Source organism: Schistocerca cancellata, chromosome 1, assembly GCF_023864275.1.
Source record: "Schistocerca cancellata isolate TAMUIC-IGC-003103 chromosome 1, iqSchCanc2.1, whole genome shotgun sequence".
NCBI lineage: Eukaryota > Metazoa > Arthropoda > Insecta > Orthoptera > Acrididae > Schistocerca > Schistocerca cancellata.
Genome location: NC_064626.1, coordinates 1007937527 through 1007959102, shown reverse-complemented (window position 1 = coordinate 1007959102; position 21576 = coordinate 1007937527). Strand labels below are relative to the sequence as shown.

Genomic DNA, 21576 nt, shown 5'->3' with positions numbered 1-21576 from the left:
AAGTAGTTCTAAGTTCTAGGGGAGTGAGGACCTCAGAAGTTAAGTCCCATAGTGCTCAGAACCATTTGAACCATTTGAACCAAGACAACAACCATCTGCACGAACAGTTCAACGACGTTTGCAGCAGCGTGGACTATCAGCACGGAGACCATGACTGCAGTTACCCTTGATGCTGCATCGCAGAGAGGAGCGCTTGCGATGGTGTAGTCAACGACGAACCTGCGTGCACGAATGGCAAAACGTCATTTTTTCGGATGAATCCAGGTTCTGTTTACAGAATTATGATGGTCGCATCCGTGTTTGGCGGCATCGCGGTAAACGCACATTGGAAGCGTCTATTCCTCATCGCCATACTGGCGTATCACCTGGCGTGATGGTATGGAGTGCCATTGGTTACACGTCTCGGTCACCTCTTGTTCGCACTGACGCACTTTGAACAGTGGACGTTACATATCAGATGTGTTACGACCCGTGGCTCTACCCTTCATTCGACCTTGTAAAACCCTACATTTCAGCAGGATAATGCACGACCGCATGTTGCAGGTCCTGTACGGATCTTTCTGGATAGAGAAAATGTTCGACTGCTCCCCTGGCCAGCACTTTCTCCAGGTCTCTCACCAATTGAAAACGTCTGGTCAATAGTGGCAGAGCAATTGGCTCGTCACAATACGCTAGTCACTACTCTTGATGAACTGTGGTATCGTGTTGAAGCTGCATGGGCAGCAATCCAAGCTCTGTTTGACTCAATGCCCAGATGTATCAAGCCCGTTATTACGGCCAGAGGTGTTGTTCTTGGTACTGATTTCTCAGGATCTAGGCACCCAACTGGCGTGAAACTGTAATCACATGTCAATTCTAGTATAACATATTTGTCCAATGAATTCCCGTTTATTATCTGCATTTCTTCTTGGTGTAGCAATGTTAATGACCAGTAGTGTAAATGGAAGTCGGAAGGTACGAGATCCGGGCGGTAGTGTGCATGAGGAGGAACAGTCCAAAGTTAAGTTTTGTGAGCTACTCTCAGGCGCCCAGAGATGCGTGGGGGTCTTGCGTTGTCCTGGAGAATTTCGTTTGCATTTTTGTTGCGACTATTAAGCTGAAGTCGTTTCTCCAATTTACTCACAGTAGCACAACGAACTTCAGACAGGACAGTTGCACCGTGATGGATGAAATCAAAGACAATAACCGCTTCAGAGTCTCAGACGAACGTTGCCGTGACTCTATCGCCCGAGGGGCAGCTTTGAACTTTTTCTTCGGCACCACTCTATATCGGGTGTAAATTTTAAGTTGACGAACCAGAATAACTCGACAAATAAGCTACACACGAAAAAATGTGTAGAATCCAAAGTTGATTATTTTCGTGAGGGAACATCTTCTGATGCTAAAATGAGCCCGCCACACCAGCCCCCTTCGTGTGGGAACCTCCATTTTTTATTGCAGTATCACATTATACAAAAAAACTACGTACATTTTTTCTTAAACATTTCTTTTGATTCTTGGCAGTTGGCGCCGTAATTCAAGAAAGTCCATGTATTCATTTTGCGTGGAAAATGGTTAGGCACAAGTTTAAAATACTTATTTACGAATTTTGATTTGCTAAAGCTAAAACTCTCCCTCTCTCCCCATAATGTGGTGTTTGAGAGAGAGGAAATAGAGTTTTACAAATGCTGACCCAAATATTAATTTTTTCCGCAGATTAGTATAACTTCCCCCCCCCCCCCCAAGAACCATGGACCTTGCCGTTGGTGGGGAGGCTTGTGTGTCTCAACGATAGAGATAGCCGTACCGTAGGTGCAACCACACCGGAGGGGTATCTGTTGAGAGGCCAGACAAACGTGTGGTTCCTGAAGAGGGGCAGCAGCCTTTTCAGTAGTTCCAGGGGCAACAATCTGGATGATTGGCTGATCTGGCCTTGTAACACTAACAAAAATGGCCTTGCTGTTGTGGTACTACGAACGGCTGAAAGCAAGGGAAAACTACAACCGTAATTTTTCCAGAGGGCATGCAGCTTTACTGTATGATTAAATGATGATGGCGTCTTCTTGGGTAAAATATTCCGGAGGTAAAATAGTCCCCTATACGAATCTCCGGGCGGGACTACTCAAGAGGACGTCGTTATCAGGAGAAAGAAAACTGGCGTTCTACGTATCGGAGCGTGGAATGTCAGATCCCTTAATTGGGCAGGTAGGTTAGAAAATTTAAAAAGGGAAATGGATAGGTTAAAATTAGATATAGTGGGAATTAGTGAAGTTCGGTGGCAGGAGGAACAAGACTTCTGGTCAGGTGAATACAGGGTTATAAATGTTGTTGTTGTGGTCTTCAGTCCTGAGACTGGTTTGATGCAGCTCTCCATGCTACTCTATCCTGTGCAAGCTTCTTCATCTCCCAGTATCTACTGCAACCTACATCCTTCTGAATCTGCTTAGTGTATTCATCTCTTGGTCTCCCTCTACGATTTTTACCCTCCACACTGCCCTCCAATGCTAAATTTGTGATCCCTTGATGCCTCAAAACATGTCCTACCAACCGATCCCTTCTTCTAGTCAAGTTGTGCCACAAAATTCTCTTCTCCCCAATCCTATTCAATACCTCCTCATTAGTTACGTGATCTACCCACCTTATCTTCAGCATTCTTCTGTAGCACCACATTTCGAAAGCTTCTATTCTCTTCTTGTCCAAACTAGTTATCGTCCATGTTTCACTTCCATACATGGCTACACTCCATACAAATACTTTGAGAAACGACTTCCTGACACTTAAATCTATACTCGATGTTAACAAATTCCTCTTCTTGAGAAACGCTTTCCTTGCCATTGCCAGTCTACATTTTATATCCTCTCTACTTCGACCATCATCGGTTATTTTACTCCCTAAATAGCAAAACTCCTTTACTACTTTAAGTGTCTCATTTCCTAATCTAATTCCCTCAGCATCACCCGACTTAATTTGACTACATTCCATTATCCTCGTTTTGCTTTTGTTGATGTTCATCTTATATCCTCCTTTCAAGACACTGTCCATTCCGTTCAACTGCTCTTCCAAGTCCTTTGCTGTCTCGGCGAACCTCAAAGTTTTTACTTCTTCTCCATGAATTTTAATACCTACTCCGAATTTTTCTTTTGTTTCCTTTACTGCTTGCTCAATATACAGATTGAATAACATCGGGGAGAGGCTACAACCCTGTCTTACTCCTTTCCCAACCTTTCCCAACATACAAAATCAAATATGGGTAATGCAGGAGTAGGTTTAATAATGAATAAAAAAATAGGAGTACGAGTAAGCTACTACAAACAGCATAGTGAACGCATTATTGTGGCCAAGATAGAAACGAAGCCCACTCCTACTACAGTAGTACAAGTTTATATGCCAACTAGCTCTGCAGATGACGAAGAAATTGATGAAATGTATGATGAGATAAAAGAAATTATTCAGGTAGTGAAGGGAGACGAAAATTTAATAGTCATGGGAGACTGGAATGCGAGAGTAGGAAAAGGGAGAGAAGGAAACATAGTAGGTGAACATGGATTGGGGCTAAGAAATTAAAGAGAAAGTCGCCTGGTAGGATTTTGCGCAGAGCATAACTTAATCATAGCTAACACTCGGTTCAAGAATCATAAAAGAAGGTTGTATACATGGAACAATCCTGGAGATACTATAAGGTATCAGATAGATTATATGATGGTAAGACAGAGATTTAGGAACCAGGTTTTAAATTGTAAGACATTTCCAGGGGCAGATGAGTACTCTCACCACAATCTATTGGTTATGAACTGTGGATTAAAATTGAAGAAACTTCAAAAATGTGGGAAATTAAAGAGATGGGACCTGGATAAACTGAAAGAACCAAAGGTTGTACAGAGTTTCAAGGAGAGGATAAGCGAACAATTGACAGGAATGGGGGAAAGAAATACAGTCGAAGAAGAATGGGTAGCTTTGAGGGATGAAATAGTGAAGGCAGCAGAGGATCAAATACGTAAAAAGACGAGGGCTAGTAGAAACCCTTGGATAACAGAAGAAATATTGAATTTAATTGATGAAAGGAGAAAATATAAAAATGCAGTAAATGAAGCAGGCAAAAACGAATACAAACGTCTCAAAAATGAGATTGACAGAAAGTGCAAAATGGCTAAGCAGGGATGGCTAGAGGACAAATGTAAGGATGTAGAGGCTTATCTCACTAAGGGTAAGATAGATACAGCCTACAGGAAAATTAAAGAGACCTTTGGATAAAGGAGAACCACTTGCATGAATATCAACAACTCGGATGAAATGAAATGTTGTGTGGCTAAGGCCCCCCGTCGGGTAGATCGTTCGCCTGGTGCTTGTCTTTCGATTTGACGCCACTTCGGCGATCTGCGCGTCGATGGGGATGAAATGATGATGATGACAACACGACACCCAGACCCTGAGCGGAGAAAATCTCCAACCCAGCCGGGAATCGAACCCGGGACCTTAGGATTGGCATTCCGTCACGCTGACCACTCAGCTACCGGGGCCGGACAACAGCTCAGATGGAAATCCAGTTGTAAGCAAAGAAGGGAAAGCAGAAAGGTGGAAGGAGTATATAGAAGGTCTATACAAGGGCGATATACTTGAGGACAATATTATGGAAATGGAAGAGGATGTAGATGAAGATGAAATGGGAGATATGATACTGCGTGAAGAGTTTGACAGAGCTCTCAAGGACCTGTGTCGAAACAAGGCCCCCGGAGTAGACAACATTCCATTAGAACTACTGACAGCCTTGGATGAGCCAGTCCTGACTAACCTCTACCATCTGGTGAGCAAGATTTATGAGACAGGCGAAATACCCTCAGACTTCAAGAAGAAAATAATAATTCCAATCACAAAGAAAGCAGGTGTTGAGAGATGTGAAAATTACAGAACTATCAGTTTAATAAGTCACAGCTCCAAAATACTAACGCGAATACTTTACAGACGAATGAAAACACTGATAGAAGCCGACCTAGGGGAAGATCAGTTTGGATTCCGTAGAAATGCTGGAACACGTGAGGCAATACTGACCCTACGACTTATCTTAGAAGAAAGATTAAGGAAAGGCAAACCTACGTTTCTAGCATTTGTAGACTTAGAGAAAGCTTTTGACAATGTTGACTGGAATACTCTCTTTCAAATTCTAAAGGTGGCAGGGGTAAAATACAGGGAGTGAAAGGCTATTTACAATTTGTACAGAAACCAGATGGCAGTTATAAGAGTCGATGGGCATGAAAGGGAAGCAGAGGTTGGGAAGGGAGTGAGACATGGTTGTAGCCTCCCCCCGATGTTATTCAATCTGTATATTGAGCAAGCAGTAAAGGAAACAAAAGAAAAATTCGGAGTAGGTATTAAAATTGATGGAGAAGAAATAAAAACTTTGAGGTTCGCCGATGACATTGTAATTCTGTCAGAGACAGCAAAGGACTTGGAAGAGCTGTTGAACGGAAGGGACAGAGTACTGAAAGTAGGGTATAAAATGAACATCAACAAATGCAAAACAAGGATATTTGGAATGTAGTCGAATTAAGTCGGGTGATCCTGAGGGAATTAGATTAGGAAATGAGACACTTAAAGTAGTAAAGGAGTTTTGCTATTTGGGGAGCAAAGTAACTGATGATGGCCGAAGTAGAGAGTATATAAAATGATGACTGGCAATGGCAAGGATAGCGTTTCTGAAGAAGAAAAATTTGTTAACATCTAGTATAGATTTAAATGTCAGGAAGTCGTTTCTGAAAGTATTTGTATGGAGTGTAGCCATGTATAGAAGGGAAACTTGGACGATAAATAGTTTGGACAAGAAGAGAATAGAAGTTTTCGAAATGTGGTGCTACAGAAGAATGCTGAAGATTAGATGGGTACATCACATAACTAATGAGGAGGTATTGAATAGAATTGGGGAGAAGAGGAGTTTGTGGCACAACTTGACGAGAAGAAGGTACCGATTGGTGGGACATGTTCTGAAGCATCAAGGGATTACAAATTTAGTATTGGAGGGCAGCGTGGAGGGTAAAAATCGTAGAGGGAGACCAAGAGATGAATACACTAAGCAGAATCAGAAGGATGTATGTTGCAGTAGGTACTGGGAGATGAAGCAGCTTGCACAGGATAGAGTAGCATGGAGAGATGCATCAAACGAGTCTCAGGATTGAAGACCACAACAACAACAACACAGGATAACATTTGTTTGTTTCGTGGTCATGAGGCTACGCAACTTATAATTATCAAACAAATCATCTGACTAGCTAACAAACTAACCAAACATCCTACTTACTAATGAATGAACTCATTTCTTAGTTATCTGTAAGCATTTTCCACGCAAAAATTAGAATACGTATTTTCTTGAATTACAGCACCAACTATCAAGAATCAAAACAAATGTTTAAGACACAATGTACGTAGTTTTTTATGTAGAGTCTGATTCTGCAATATAAAATGGAGGTTCCTATTTGAAATTTTGAAGTTGCCTCCCACCCCACCCCCAGGGGGCTGGGATGGCGGGCTAATTTTAGCTCTAGCATATGTCCCACTCGAAAATAATCAACTTTGGATTCTACACATTTTTTGGTGTGAAGTTCATTTTACGAGCTATTCTGGTTTGTCAACTTTTAAATTTACACCCGGTATATTGCCGTTTCTTTCCGGCTCGAAGTGAAGAACCCATGTTTCATCGCCTGTGATAATTTTCGGCAAAGATATGTCATCATCAGCCTGTAACGTGCAAGCAGTTCCGCTCCAAATCTCCTTCGTTGCCCTTTTTGGTCTCCTATTAGGCGGCTAGAAATCCCTTAAGTAAGCTGGACGAGTGTGTCAGCACTGCCAACCGAGACGCCCGGTTGTGCAGCTAGCTGTTTGATTGTAATCCGTCGATCCCCTCGAATGAGACTGCCCGCACAATCAAGCATTGTAGGAGTCACAGCTGTGTATGGCCGGCCGGCGTGCGGGAGATCGGACAGCTTAGCGCGACCGTCTTGCGATGATGACAGATGCTTCCCACGACGGCTCATCACTCTTTCGTTCTCTGTCAGTTCTCCATAGACATTCTGCAAGCGCCTAGGAATAACTACGATGCTCTCGTTTTCCGCCGAAAGAATCTCAGTGACAACTCTCTGCTTGGAAAACGCCTCCGCTACAGACGCCTTCTTGAAGGCTTCGCACAGCTCCGCCATCTATCGGAACTTCATGAAACTGTAGTGGCTGAAGACGGAATATTCCACGATATCCTACAACAGATTACGCATTTTTCAACCGAAATTGGCCAACAAATAAAATTGCATTAGTTACTGAACACCTCTCTTAGTATTTTGAAATGCTAGTAATACCTTCTTCGTTCAGCCGAACTACATTGGAACGTGTGCTGTCAACGCAGCGGAGCAGTGCGGAGAACTTTTGTCTCAGGCCTGTGGGACAGCCGGACGGGCTGGAAGTTAGTGGACAGCGGGCTGCCACGGCGAGGCGCGCTGCGACGTGACCAATTTTCTACCGCGCCGCCTCAATAGCGCTCGTTGCCCGCCGGCCAGTCTGCGCGGCTTCCGGTGCCCGCCGCCGCCCGCTCTCCGGAGAGGTTCGCACCGGCGCTACGCAACGACTCAGGTTTCGATAAAACCCGTGGGCACCGCGGCCTGCAGCCAACCGCAGTTCCCTTACGGATATGATTTATAGGGAATATTACTAGTCTTCTACGAAACGGAGATAAATTTGTGCAAATTTCCTTTCATTTACGTCTATGGTCACAAACTTTTTGTTAACAGATCACAGGTTTCGGTCTATAATGATCATCATCAGATCTGTTTTATAAAAACAAAGTCTGTTATAAAACAGATCTGATGATGGTCATTATAGACCGAAACCTGTAATCTGTTAACAAAAAGTTTGTGACCATAGACGTAAATGAAAGGAAACTTCTTGTATACACGGGTCACTGTTTTAGTCACGACAATGTCGCAGCTTGTGATAAATTTGAGTGTCGTACCGTTATGCAGTAGAACTCAGCATTCATAGATGTCTTAAAGGTGTTATACCGCGTACCATCCTGTGAACTGACGTTAATGTACGAACATGCGGTCTTTCTCAGAATTTTATGTTTTGTTTTTGTTTTTGCTTATTGAAGACAGTGCGTTATCCAAGACCTGTAGTGTCCAACAAGTACAAATTTATCGTACAGTGTATCCCAGGACAGCATTTTTAGAAATGTTCTTGTTCTCGTAACTTTATCGAACACCGTACCCCAAGAAAGCATTTGTAGGAAGATTCTTCTTCTCGTAGGCTGTGAATCGTCTGTGCTGTAAACCCTAAACATCGAAATCGATTTGATATGGAAGAAAGGGTTTCTACATCTACATCTACATGGTTACTCTGCAATTCAAACTTAGTGCCTGGCAGAGGATTCATTGAACCATTTTCATACTACTTCTCTACCATTCCACTCTCGAATGGCGCATGGAAAAAAGGAACACCTAAATCTTTCCGTTCGAGCTCTGATTTCTCTTATTTTATTATGATTATCATTTCTCTCTATGTGGGTGGGTGTCACCAAAATATTTTTGCATTCGTAAGAGAAAGTTGGTGATCGAAATTTCGTAGCCGGCCGCGGTGGCCGTGCGGTTCTAGGTGCTTCAGTCCGGAACTGCGTTAACGCTACGGTCGCAGGTTCGAAAAAAATGTTCAAATGTGTGTGAAATCTTATCGGACTTAACTGCCAAGGTCATCAGTCCCTAAGCTTACATACTACTTAACCTAAACTATCCTAAGGACAAACACACACACCCATGCCCGAGGGAGGACTCGAACCTCCACCGGTACCAGCCGCACAGTGCATGAATGGAGCACCTAGACTGCTCGGCTAATCCCGTGCGGCCGCAGGTTCGAATCTTGCCTCGGGCGTGGATGTGTGTGATGTCCTTAGGTTAGGTAGGTTTAAGTAGTTCTAAGTTCTGGATCCCGGAACGTGGATCCAAGCCGACGCCTGTGCCGTGGGCAGCTGCGCTGGGTTTCTTGGCTGAGGATCTATAACGCGAACAGCCCGAGTGGCTTTAAGTCCTGGCTGTTGCGTGACCAGGGAAGTGCGGCAGGACAGCCCTGGTTCCCTTCATACCATGCACGTACACTGTGAACTGTGTGAGACATGGCGTTATCCTGCTGATAGACGCTAGCGTGCCGAGGAAAAGCAAACAGGGTGTAGTGGTCCACATGGTCCACAAGGTTAGACGCATACTAGTATTGATCCATTTTGACTTCCTTACAGAATGATATCACACAGGGAACGCCTCGGCGAAATTCTTCATATCATAACACTCCCTTCTCCTGCCTGGACCATCCCGCCGAGTGTTTCAGTACGATTACTTTCAATTCGATGGACCATTAAATTTCATTCGTCCTGAAGGCCAACCTGTGGCCACTCGGCGGACGTCCAGTAGCAATATCAGCCTGCAAATTCCACTAATCGTCCCCGATACACACCAGTCAGCATGAGTGCATGAAACAGACGCCTGCTGCAGAGGCCCATACGCAGCAGTGCTCGCTTAATGGTCAATGAGAAACTTCTGCTGGTAGCTTCTTCGTTCATCTGGAAGGTCAGTTGCTCAACAGGAGACGTCTGTTGGCCCGTACTCATCATCACAGCCGTCGTTCACCATTGTCACCTGAGCCGTGCGTGGTTCGTGTTCATGCCATCTCTTATTTAACACCCCGTTTTTACCGTACTGCCTCCTCGTTATGTTAATTTTCAATTACTAGTGTCACTAAGTTCCTGACTTGCCTGCCCGTGAGCGGCAACAGCAGTGCTTATCGATATGGGTCCTGCCATATTATCTTTGCTGGACTGCTAGTACTTCCCGGTCGTCGTGTGTCGTGAGGGAGTTGCAACGCGCCAGCAGTGGAGTTTGGACCTGGCAGTCGGACAGATGGGACGCTGGCGAAATTCGATCGGGTTGGAGCGGCAATGTGGTTCGGATAGCCGTGACTCGCCCTACCATTGCCGGCACATATGGATTGTGCGGGGACGGTCTTGGTTGATCGTCAGTTGCTAGTCTTACCGGACGACGTGTATTTGCTCACCAATCACTTATGGGTTGGCGGTGTGTGTCTCAACGTGTGGTTCGTCCTTGTGATTTCACAATCACTGCTTTTAGCATTGGTCGCGTTCTTCGTCCAAGTGTTTGTGAAATTGTGTGTAGCCTGTGATGTCGGCTGGCCAATTACTATAGTGCTGTCTCCGTGCTTATATGTAGCAGTTGGTCGGTGGCGCAGTTTCGTCGTAGCGCCAGGGAACCGCGGATAGCCTTCACTCGCCAATGATTGCCGACCCACACGATTTGAGTGGGGACGACTTTGGTTCATCGTGGGTCGGTCGTCTTGTCGGACGACGTGTATTTCGCCGGCGATCGCTTATGGGTTGACAGTGTATGCCGACTCGTGATTCGTCCTCGTTATTGCTCAGTCTAGTTCGTCGTGCAAGTGTTCGTGAAACTATGTGTAGTTTATGTGATTTTCAGTGACAAGTTAATGTAGATGTTGTCGGCGGACTGGCTCTGAGTTGGTCGGCTGGCGTGGAATAGCGAGGAAGGACGGCATAACCATCACTCGCCAGAAGATTGCCGACACATACCTTTGAGTGGCAATGACCTTACTTGGCCATTTGGTCGGTCGCCTGATTAGAAGTCGTGCATTTGGCTCGTCCGCCGCTTATGGGTTGTCTGCGATCCGTTCTTGTTGTCGTTGCACAGTCTCTGCTGTTAGTATCGTTTGAGTTTTGGTGCAAGTGTGGAGCAGAACTGATCTTGATCATTAGTCTGTTGACTGTCAGTTGGGTTGCTGTCGGAGTTAGAATGGTTGGGCCGACTGCCTGTCTCACCTAAGTGAGCGTTTGTGTTTGAATTCCAGGCCGACCCTCGAACATCCGAGAGCCGTTGGGTGCTGCAGGTGGCAGCACTTGCAGTGAAGGGTATATAAAGCATGTTGAGGGGATACCTGAAACAAAGCAGTCGCTGCTGTGAAGTGGAAAGGGAGCGAATTATCCAAAGTCCAAAAGAGGTTGATGGTTGGCTTTAGGGCCAAGTGTGGAATCATTGCCGAAATGGCTAATCCACTCCTAAATGCATTTTGTTTTCCTTGACACGATGGCATCTCCTGTCAGGACAATGCAATAAGCTACAAACTTCACAGTGTATGTCCGTGATTCGAGGAGCACCATTATAAATTTACTACCCTTGCCAGCAATATCCTCGGATTTAAATCCAGTAGAGAATCAACGTGACCACATTGATCTGAGTAGTAGGGTGCTTTTTGTTAGTGCAGGTTTCCTACATCAGGGGCAGGTATGCACTCAGTGGCAAACCTATCGTTCACCTTTGATTGACAGGTCATTAACCTATTGCTCTGCAAAATGGATCCTTCCTTTTGATTGACAGATCCGTAACCTACTGTTCCTGCACCCTCTCCCACACCCTTACCCTCCTCACGAAAACTCCAACCCCACCCCCTCCCCCTCTGCTACAGGTAAACTTTCGGGTCTGAGTTATTGGAATAGCTCCTCTCACTCTTATCAATTTCGCTGACCAATTAAATTGATCAATTAAGTAACTCAACCCCCTCTGGTATTCCCCTCTCACATTCTTCCCTCTCATGGAAATTGGCAGGAAAAAGATTCAGCTGATCGGTCATTTGGACTGAATTTGATTGCAGTGTATGGATTATTGTTTAAACAATTCAGACAATGTATAGAATATTGCTTAATTATTTATGGCACTGTATGGAATATAGTTGATTTATTTAGTTAAATAATTTGTCAGGAAATTGATTGCAGTGGACAGAATATTGTTTATACAATTTAGAGAATGTGTGGAATATTGTTTATTTAAACAATTTATGTCATTCAAGGCAGTGTATAGAATATATGGAAATTGGTGGCTCTGTGGTGGAGAGGAAGAATCTTGTGGAGGGAAATTAAAGGATACATTGTTTATTTCTGAAAAATATGAGTTAGCAGTGGCAGGATTTCTCTTGCTTATCATCCTCGTTTCTTTTCTGCAGACGAGACTTTCAGTGGCAAAACTATTTTGTGCAGATCGCCATATTGCACTAAATGTTGAACCTTGCAAATGTCTACAGATCATGAAATACAGGAAAACAGTTCCTAAATTTCACTGCTCTGCTACTGACGAGGGAAATTTGAATATTCCAGCGTGAAACCGATCTCCAACCGACTATATATCACCACATACCGTATCGATGTAGTAAACACAACTCATGTCCTACACCATACAAAATCATCAGTTCTGCACCTTGTATAAAGTCAGCGACCACCAGACACTCGTTCATAAACTGCAAAGACAGACAAAGGGTGGGTTAGTTCCTCTTGGCACAAAGGTGTTACTATTTCTGTACCCGACCTGCTTGCTTGCTTGTTTTCTACACCCATCTCCAGACTCTGGGGTTGTAACAACATATGTATTTTCACAGGGTTTACCAGATTATCATACCATTTTCGCTATGCACCAAAACATAGTTTTCCCTACTACTGATCTAACTGTTCATGCCATGGATCCTCTACTCAGAAACCTAGGGCAGGTGACCTCAGTACTAAATAACATGGTTCCACATCCATATTGGTACCTTCTAGAATCTTATTGACTTCTCAAAAAGGTTGGTGTTGCAGAAGGTGGTTATATAGGATTTTGACAGGTGGTCACATAAGTATGACTGGATAGTGTATGATTATGAAACTAATCAAGTCACAATCAAGTGTCCACATAAGTGCAAAAATCTGTAAATCTGTCTGCGTCTATAGGAATGCTGACAGTTGTATCAGATAAAAGTTATATTGTATCTTCAGTCAGCCAAAAACAGTTAAATTACACTGCAGATTTATTTCGTTTGTGATCTATGTTGTTGATAAATATGAAATATAAAGCTACATATTATGAAGTACATGCCTTTTCATCGATGTAAGGACATTTGTTATTTCCCCTCTTTCCCATCTTCCCGCCTTGACAGCGTCCCCCTTTCGGGTCTGAGGGTTTGAATCGGCCTGAGGTATTCCTGCCTGTCGTAAGAGGTGACTAAAAGGAGTCTCACACTTTTCGGGCTTTATGTGATGGTCCCATGTAGCAGGGTCTGACCCCCCATTTCTCCAAATTCTACAGAAGTGCGGGCCGTATAGGGAATGACGCCTTAAGTGGTGAATGAGTTACCCATAGTGCCCTTAGATTAGATCTGCTGAACTTCTTGTCATGGCTTTGATTCTCCACCTGCAATTCAACTATCTGGGCGAGGACACTCTGCAGGGTATGTCATTTTCTGTTGTCTCCTGTCTTCTTTCACCCCTTGACAATACTGGAATTCTCTGCGCCTCATATCCAGCATGGTTGCCAGCCCATTTTAGTTGTGCTTTTTGTACCCATTTGGTAATAGCCCCCTGACCAAACAGAGATCGCACTGCTGATGCCTCAGCTGTAAACTCCCAGTGTATATCAAGGAGTAGATGCCTGTTGTCCTGGGGCATCCGGACTCCCGGAAATGACCGTCATGCCAGGTGGCCTTTCCTGTGGCTGGGGGGAGAGCCCCTGATCAGAGTAGGTGGCATCAGAGTGGATGACATGCATAGAAGCGGACTAAGTCATCTTTTGCTGGGGACTGAATGGCCCCAGCGGTCTCTAACAACGGAAAGATTGATTACAACGATGACAGGTATGACCCTAAATTGCTCCACTCCCTAGCAACACCTTGGGAGGAACGTTGGGCTTCAGAGAAACAGGATCCTTATTCGCCACATTACTTAGTTTGCAGCAGAACTAATGGGTACTCCTTTATGGAAATGAAGCCTCTGTTTTCTGTTGAGCGCCTGGAAGATACGTTTGGGGAAGTGACAGCACTATCCAAAATGCGCAATGGGTCGGTTTTGATTCAGACAGCATCCACAACCCAGTCCAGGGTGCTACACACCTGTGACACGCTGGGTGATATCCCTCTTTCAGTCACTCCCCACTAAGGCCTCAATATGGCCCAGGGAGTAATTTTTCATTGCAACCTTCTGTTACATTCCGATGACGGGCTACGCTCCAATTTATAATGGTGGGGGTGTTCATTTCGACCATCGCATTTACAGGGGATCCAAAGACAATAGAGTTGCCACCAGTGTCTTCATCTTGGCCTCCCAAGGCGATTCATCACCTGAAAAGTTCAAGGTTATGGTTTACTGGTCTGGCATCAAACCCCATGTCCATCCCCCTATGTGGTGCTTCAAATGTTGGAAATTCAGACTATGTCCTCCCGGTCCCCTTCCAATGCCAGATGTAGGAACTGCAGCTGTTCGCTGCATCTGAATACTCCATGAACGCCTCCTCCCACCTGTGTGAACTGTGGACAGCATCACACTCCCTGCTTGCCAGACTGCCCAGTACTCCAAGAGAAGAGCAAATTTATGGAGTACAAGATCCTGGACAGTTTAATTCCCCATGAGGCTAAACTAAAATATGAACGACTAAACCTTGTTCCCATGCTATCTTCATATGCTGCTGCGATGGCATCGCAATCGATGATGCAGTTACGCCCCTCCTCTGAGGTTGCTCCACTGGGCCCTCAGAGGACTGCCCAACCCCCCCCTCCCCCTCCCAGTTGGTTGGGGGCACATCCTCTTCTGTTGCTCTCAGAGCTTCTACTTTAGGAGCATCATCCACCAAAAAGCCAGGGACATCTGCCCCCTCCACAATCGCAATGGCAGGAAAGTGTCATCATTCCACTGCTAAAGCCTGGGAATACCCCACTAGATGTTGACAGCTATCGTCCAGTCAGCCACACCAATGTTCTGTGCAAGCTTCTTGAATGTATGGTGAGCCAGCAGTTGTGTTTGCTCCTTGAGTCTCTGGACCTTCTGACTCTGTCCCAGGGTGGTTTTCGCTACGGACGCTCCACCATCGAAACTTGGTGCACCTGGAGTCTGCCATTTGATCACTCTTTTCCCAGCGACAACACTTCATCTCCATCTTTTTCGATCTTACAAAGGCCTACGATACCACCTGGCGACACCACATACTTGCTACTCAGCATGAGTGGGGTCTTCAGGGCCCACTCCCTATTTTTATACAGAACTTTTTATCACACTGCACTTTCAGAGTTTGCATCAGTGCTTCCCATAGTGCACTCCATATACAAGAGTATGGGGTTCCACAGAGATCTGCCCTAAGTGTCCCACTCCTTTAATTGCTGTAAATGGTCTCAAATTATCAATAGGATCGTCAGTATCTCCTCTCATATAGGCTGACGATTTTTGTGTTTCGTTCTGCTCCTCTTCTACTGTTGCTGCTGAAAACTGTCTGCAGGGAGTTATACGGAAGGTGCATTCGTGGGCCCTTTCGTCGTCGTCGTGGCGTCCACACCCATCCAGAACCTCACCTCCATGACCAACTGCTAGATGTAGTGGAGACTTACCGATTTTTGGTACTGGTCTTTGACGACCACTTAAGTTGGCTTCCCCATCTTCGTCATCTTGAGGATAAGGGATGGCAGCACCTTCAGCTTCTTCAATGCCTGATCCACACCAACTGGGGTGCTGATTGTTGTAAACTGCTGCAACAGTACCTAGCCCTTGTACAATCCTGTTTGATTATTGGAGTGTGGTATATAGTTCAGCAGCCCCCTCTACACTGAGTCTACTAGACCCCATTGATAACTGTGGAGTTTGCCTCGTGAAGGGTGCCTTCCGATCGAGCCCCGTGAACAGCCTACTTGTGGAAGCTGCCTCCATTGCGGCTCTGGCGGCAGATATTGCTCGCAAATGATACCGCTCACATACATAGTTCGCCTCACCATCCAAATTACCGTCTTCTTTTCCCCAAGACGGGGTCCACTTCTCACAATGGTGACCTATAACTGAGATTCCCTTTGCCGCCTGTATCCTGTCACTTCTTCATGAACTCGGCGCTTCGCCCTGACCACCTGTCCTGCAGGCCCACTTCTGTGCACTTCCAGGGTCCATACCTCGGCCACGGCTTTGGATGGACCTATTGCAAAGCCCCAAAGGCTCAGTTCCACCTGAGGCCCTCCCTCAGCATTTTATCACTCTTCTTGGCCAATCTTAGGGCTCAGAAATAATTTTTACTGATGGATCAGTGGTTGACGGTCTTGTTGGCTACACTTATGCTCACGTGGGCCATACTGGTCAACGATCCTTGCTAGATGGCTGCAGAATTTTCACTGCAGAGTTGGTTGCCATCAATCGTGCTCTTGATCACATCCGCTCCTGCTCTGGTGAGTCCCTTTGTCATTTGTAGTGACTTCTTCAGCAGCCTACAAGCTCTCGACCAGAGCTTCCCTAGGTATCCTTTGGTACTGTTAATCCAGGAGTCTCTTTATGCCCTCTGCGCCAGTGGACGCTCAGTGACCTTTATTTGAACCCCAGGCCATGCTGGAATACCAGGCAATGAGCTTGCTGACAACCTGGTCAAACAGGCTACCAGTAAACCATCCCTGGAGATTGGGCTACCAGAGACTGATTTGCGAGCAGTCTTCCTCCGCAGAATTTTTGCGAGCTGGGATACTGAATGGCGCACTCTGAGTTCACCAAATAAACTCCATGCTATCAAGGAAACGACAGATGTGTGGCGGTCATCCATGCGAGCCACTCGAAGGGAATCTGTTGTCCTTTGCCGGCTCCGCATTCGCCACTTGTGGCTAATGCATGGCTACCTTCTCCATTGTGAGGACCCGCCTCAGTGTCACTGTGGCTCCAGTCTGACTATCGTGCACATCTTGCTTGACTGCCCAATTTTGGCTGGTCTGTGGCGGTCTTTAATCTTCCCAGGGCTCTTCCTTCAGTGTTGGACGACAATGCCTCAATGGCAGATTTAGTTTTACGTTTTATTCGTGAAGGTTTTTTTTTTTACCATCGAAGGGTGGGCGTTTGGCCTTCTCTATGTGGTCTCCACCCTCCCTCTATTTTAACTATGTCCTCCTTTCATTGCATTTGTTTGTCTTTGTGTTCGTCTTTTCCCTACGTGTGTTCATCTCGCCTTGTCTTTCTGGGGTGGACATTTTGAAGTGTTGCAGAGTAGCTGACTCATCCTCTTTTATTCTTGTGATCAGCCAGCCCAGACCATGTCCTTTACGGTTTTAATACAATCTTCGAATTTTCCTTATGGTGTATGCTTACCGATCTTTTTTTCATTTTTGTACCATTCGTATTTTTTTTTTTAGGTGAGGTTCCGCATTCATTTTCCGCTTTTTCCTTTTCCAAACGTACTTTGAGAGTTGTTTTACCCTGAGTCTTGTTTGCGTCTGGAACAAGGGACTGATGACCCTGCAGTTTGGTCCCTCTATTCCTCAGACCAACCAACCAACCTGGCAGCGTGGCCGGGAGAAATGTGTAGACAGGGTGAGCGCTATGTCACGTGAGCCAGCTGACGGGTCATGGGCCGAATTCTTAGCTGCCCCTGCTCTAATGGAATGCAAGAAAATACGCATGTTTAACTGCTGAACAGCGTTTTCAAAAATTACGAATGTGGGAAACATTAATCTTAGCACTGCAGACGTATCTGCAACTTAGAGAGAAAATGGGGTTTCAAATGTGGACTCGGTTCAATAACTTCTTCTTTTCGTTAGCGTCTGCCCGTCAACGACGAGCTCCGAAGTATTCAAATTTTGGCAGTGGCTGAATGACATTCCTATCGCTGGAGCTGTCAGTTATCCATGGGAGGGATGTCCCATGCGCCACCAGTCTGGGAATTGTATAAACTTTGCTCAGTGTGCTATCGTATTTTAACTGTTAGTACATCGTGTTTTCTGAAGCGGAAAGTTAGAAGCAGCCCAACATTTACCTAAAAGAGTTGGGGAAACTGCCTTAATATCACATTCACAATGACCAGTGCACGAGCCATACTCGAAAATCATCCGCGACGTATCGATCCGGTTCTGGCTCACTTTCCGTCTCACAAGCTAGGGCACTGCACGTTACACTGCACTAGCAGGTGCCATGTGTCCAATAAAATTATTTCAGAACGGGTGCTAGTACCAATGTGACAAAACTTCACATCCCCAAAGTATTCAGTTCTTCCGAAACACAATCATGTTAAACTATACGATATCGTTTTTCAGGATTTCCATTCTTATTTCCAAAGGATTAAAACTGATTAACTGCTTGGAACTGACTGTACATAATTTTATGATTTTATCTATTTTATCCTGTTTTATCACTGACTGTAGTAAGCAGTATGTCCAGGTGTTCAAGGTAGTGGACATGTATTGGGGTAGAACAGATCTCAGATCTTTGTCTGGACATACAGAGAGACGTTTGCAGTGGCATACATCAAACCACTTCATGCAAAAGACAAGCAAGACTTCATGAAATTGCCCCGCCGGATGACCTCCGCTTTGGACTTGCAGATCAACTATCACTCAATCTCCAAGGACGGCGACGGAAAATATTGTGTTTCTTACAGTTAACTTGTATCTGAAATTAATAATAATAATAATAATAATAATAATAATAATAATGAGCGTATGGCATTGGTGGCCAGGAGACCCCTCGCAGGGTGGTTCGGCCGCCGCTCCACAAGTTCTAAAAAACGCCACTACGGCGACTTGCGGGTAAATGAGGATGAAATGACGAGGAAAGATATACAACACCCAGCCGTCCCGAGGCAGAGAAAATCCCTGAACCCGCCGGGAATCGAACCCTGCTAATACTCGATAACACCACATAGGTTTTGATATTAGCTGCAGTTCGGTCAGCATGGTAGTCCACAAGTTCCCTTCAGGTTGAAACATTCACCAGAAACTACTAAATGAAGATTAGATGTCGTTGGGCTACAAAACTGCATAGATGTTGATTACTACTCTTCGTCCATTTTCCCAATAAGCATACATACGAGTACTGTCAATGAAATTAAGTGTGAGGCACTTAGCGAACCACCTGCGATGTGACTGTTCGAGAAAACCATGAACGTATGCTTGAAGCCAAGTCAACATGGCTGTTGTCATCTTGGAAGGTGAGAGCATCCACAGGATACTCCTCATGAAGCCGGGCCAACGTTTGGTTGCCGAGATGTTTAAATAAACGTCCTATTTCATGCTCAGGGTAATCTGAACGAGTGGACACAAATCGTGATCAGAAAATATAACGGAGCCACCCCCCACCTGAAATACCCCCTCAGCACATAGCAGCTTAAGACTCTTTGGCCACCGGTGCAAACAAAGTCTTGCATCACGCAAGAACATATTTACAACCACTGTTCTTACGCCATGACACAGAGCTGCTAGTGGAAACCATGCAGTGTAGACACATTGGAAAGCCCGCGCTAGTCACCAACAAACCGGACAACTTCATTTACGGTATGATAAACATTATAGTTCCTTTCAGCCATTCTATCACGTCTCCTCGTAGACCCACTCATTGCACCGACTTCATGGAACCGATTGCAGTGCGCACACGTACTTATGCACATACGTACATACAAACACACACTGCTTAGCTGCCGTGGCCTATGGAGGCAGTGCACACAGTTGTGTTTACAATATTTGTTTAAAAATAAAAATATTGTGAAGGAATATGTGTCAACAACGTAAGGAAAAGACAGACTGCTATTTACCGTAAAGATAACATTTGAAGTTGCAAACAACCACAACGAAAAGACACTTTCGGCCACAGCCTTCGTCAGAATAGGAAACACTCAAACATCTATACACACAAGCAAGCAAACCTCTTTCACAAATCACCGCCATCTCTGGCAGCTAGAATTATCATGGCTAGAGGACGATTTACACGTTTGTCAGCATAACGTCTCCCGTTTCTCTTAACAACTTACAAAACAGTTTCCTTAGACCGTGCTTTCTGTAGGTCTAGAAATTTAATGTCTTTAATAATGAATTTATCCTGATTTGTCCGTAACTATTAATTTATATTCATAAATCCCTTCAAGTTTAAGAATTTGAGAAATTATTCGTTTCGTGCTATGTTTACCAACGCTTAAGTTAACGTCTTTATAGCGTGCGACAAGTGGAGTTTAAGATTCCCCAGGCTTTTTCCTATTTTTCAATTTTTTTTTCCAAGGAAGTGTTATAGGATTGTCTTGCCGTCATATTACTAGATTCAGAAATCGTTTCATAAGTCGTGTCAAATCACGTAGTTCCTCCTCACACATTACAGTTTTGTCATTTATCTTCCTCTTATGTAAAATATAGCTCGTTTTCTAATTTCCTATGTACACTTCATTTAACTGTGTTTACCGTCCACAAGCCGTTGCTTCATCCTAATCCATTATGTTAAGACCTATGCTGTTTTTTAAGAGAGCTGTTTGTTATAACTAAATGTCCTTTTTCTTTCCCCAATTTATCTTTCATTAAATTTTTTATGCATCAGTTCCTATCTGTAATACTTAATTAGTTTTCAGTTTTCCCGTGTGCAAGGTTACAAAGTACATGATTTTAGGTAGATACCAGCAAACCTACAATTATTTTAAAGAATTAGTTTCCTGTGCATAAAAGGTCTCCAAACGTCTCATTGCTTTACAAATGAGTTAATGTATCAATTTGCCTTGAAGCATGTAAGCGAGAAAATGGTTGTTATAAATTGCTAAGTGCTCGCATTATAAAACACTGGATGAATACAAACTGAGCAATTTAGCAATTTCCGCAAAAAGCAGTTTTTCATGTATGACGTCGTATCTCTTGACTACGTACGTTAAAATGATATAATATTTCATGTACATTCGGTGGTGTATGTGGGTACCATCTGCAATCTGCGTTGCAATTAGAGTGAGTAATACAGAAATAATAAACTGAAACGTCAGCCCCGACGCCGAAGTTTGACTGCATGATCGGTCAGAACATATTCTTGCTCTCAGCCGTATGTTACATGAAACACTCGCAGAGTGAAGTTGTCCGACAATAGTCACAACCTGGTTCGAAGAACGGAGAATGATTTTTGTGCTACCCTTTCTGAACGTAAACTTATCAGTTTAAATATAGACACCAAATAAATATTTATGATTTCCCGTTTGTATGCCAGAATATGTTGGAGCGACAGTGCACACGGAAGTGATGCTAGTATACAGCTTTTTAAACACATTTCTGTTCTATTTTTAATCGTGTCTTACACATTCTTAATGACTTCAACAATTTTCTTTGTTTAAATGTAGAAACGAAAGCTATAAAATCTACGTCTTCAGTATCCTAGAATTTTAATGTAAAATACTATAATTTTTTGAGGGATACTTTATCAGTAACCAATATTTTACATCTTTTGGTTTGTATACCAATGATTTCAGGCTTCATGAGCCACATGAACAATTCGATAATGACAGTGTTTTAACGTTACAAGATAACCAATGAAATCTAGATGTGAAGTCGTCGCACACACATCCTACTCCGAAATACTTTCTGCAACAATTTAAAAGGGACGGCTGATCGGAGTGGCCGAGGGAATATTTTTTTTCTATTTTCTAAATAAATTCATTCATTGGCAACGTAACACACCAAATCTAGGCTTACTCTTTCGATATACCACCGAACATCTGCTGAGCGAGGACACCCAGTGATTATCAGCTACAACGGCAGCATCCCAGCTGAGCCAATAAATAATTACAGTGATTC

At 44.2% G+C, this 21576-nt stretch overlaps 1 protein-coding gene across 2 annotated transcripts in view; it reads right to left on the bottom strand.

The window, feature by feature from the left end:
* Window positions 1–21576, bottom strand: part of LOC126089044 (lachesin-like) — a 1131845-nt gene that overhangs the window by 514957 nt on the left and 595312 nt on the right. The window lies entirely within an intron of this gene.